This window comes from Pteropus vampyrus, unplaced genomic scaffold (genome assembly GCF_000151845.1).
Source record: "Pteropus vampyrus isolate Shadow unplaced genomic scaffold, Pvam_2.0 Scaffold1000000137, whole genome shotgun sequence".
Lineage (NCBI taxonomy): Eukaryota > Metazoa > Chordata > Mammalia > Chiroptera > Pteropodidae > Pteropus > Pteropus vampyrus.
The window spans coordinates 1-1,844 of record NW_011914539.1 but is presented as its reverse complement, the minus strand read 5'-3'; the positions used below and the strand labels follow the sequence as shown (position 1 = coordinate 1,844).

The following is a 1,844-nucleotide window of genomic DNA, read 5'->3' as shown; positions in this document are numbered from 1 at the left end:
AGTGGTGAGAGGAGCGAGCGGTGAGAGCAGCGTTTAACAGTTAAAGAGTGGAGACAGACTGCCTGGGCTAAAAGCCTGAGTCCATCACTTTCCAGCTGTGAGGCATTAGTCAATTACTTAACTTCTGTGAGTTGTTTTTAAAATGGGGCTGAAAATAGCCGCTGCTTCATAGAGCTGTTGGGAGGATTGAATGAATTAATCCATGGAAAGAACTTAACTCAGAGACTAAAAGATTCAGAGTGAGTAGAAGTTCAGGGTAAGAAACATATGTAATTTTTCATGTAGAACTAAAACGAGTTCTCTTCCTAGTCATTTGTTTTTATCAAATAATTACCGCAATGTCCTTTAGAAGGAAAAATTCTGCCAACTAAAAGAGATAGCCCTTTGAGTAGAAATAAAAGCACAAAAATATATCGCCAATCTAAAACTTTACAAAAGAAGTAAAGTTTTATTTGTTAATTGATGTATTAGTTCAAATAAAGGTTTGGTTATAGTTTTTAAAAAGCAGTTACTTAGTCTATGGCCGTGCTATCCTGAACAAGCCCAATCCTGTCCGATCTTGGAAGCTAAGCAAGGTCGGGCCTGGTTAGTACTTTGATGGGAGACCACCTAGAAAGACCAGGTGCTGTAGGCTTAAAAAATAAGGGATTGTAAACTGACAAGGTCCTTGCAATCTGTGAGGTCAACCAAGGGTTGCCTCACCTAAAAAAAATAATAATAAAAATTAAAAAATAAATAAATAAAATAAAAAGCGGTTGCTTAAATAATATAACAGTATACAGGCAATTAAGAATTGGATTCATCACTCTGCAGTCCTCTGGACCCCAAGCTTCTTCCAAGCTTCTGTTCCACCATCTCTTAAAGTGAGCTAGTGTGACCCTTAGAGTTAAAGATAGCCCTTCGGTCATCATATATGCATTCTGAGAAATGAAAAAGGAGGAAGTAAGGGATGCACTTTCTCTTTAAGAAAACATCCCAGAAATTGCCATACCCCTCCCCTACACTCTTTCTTGGCCAAAACTTGGTCATTTGACCACAATGAGAAGAAGAGAAGACTAAGAAATAAAATCTGTGTTCAGGGGATGATATTCTCAACTAAAAATTGGGAATCTTGTTACCATAGGAGAAGAGGAAGTATTTCCCAGAGCTGGCTTTCATGGTCTCCATGTGGACGGAAGTATCAGCCTCATAACTCTACTACGATAAAAGCATTTGTATGAAGGGAATTTGTTTGCCTGTTATTAACTCATTAAGTCAAAACTGGACTTTCATGTGTTTCTTCACATCCTTTGACTTTGTTTCAAGGTAAAAGATATTTGTTAGTTATTCCTGACAAAATTTAATTTCTCTTATTGAGGAACTATTTCTCAAACTAAAAGTCCTAGATTGAAGTCACAAAAATCCTGGGGTGTTTAAAACTGCATAATAAGTGTATTTTTTCTTGATCAGTGGCCCTTTGTCCATGCTGTTCCCATTGCCTGCAATTACCTCCTTTCTATCTAGCATGCTCCTGCTTATAATTCAAAACCATCTTAACCTTTCCATCTTCATCATATTTCCTTCAATTCTGCTGCATATTTAGCTCTGCCCTCCTCTATGCTCTCATGACACATTGTTTTTTATCTCTGGTGTCACACTTGGCACATTGTATTGTGACTATTTGCATGCTCGCCCTCTTGAGTTGACTGTGGTCCTCAGAAATATTTGTTTAATGAATGAATAAACCAACTCTTCCCTAACAGGTGATGATTTATATGGCATTATTTCAGAAAATGTTCCTTTGATTATCTGAAACACAGCATGAATATTAATAAACACATTGATATAGTGTACTGGTGGCATGA

General features: G+C 37.1%; 1 pseudogene; it reads left to right on the top strand.

Moving 5' to 3' along the window:
• The first annotated feature begins 515 nt into the window (after positions 1–515).
• LOC111735401 lies at positions 516–634 on the top strand (annotated as a pseudogene).
• The last annotated feature ends 1,210 nt before the right edge of the window (positions 635–1,844 follow it).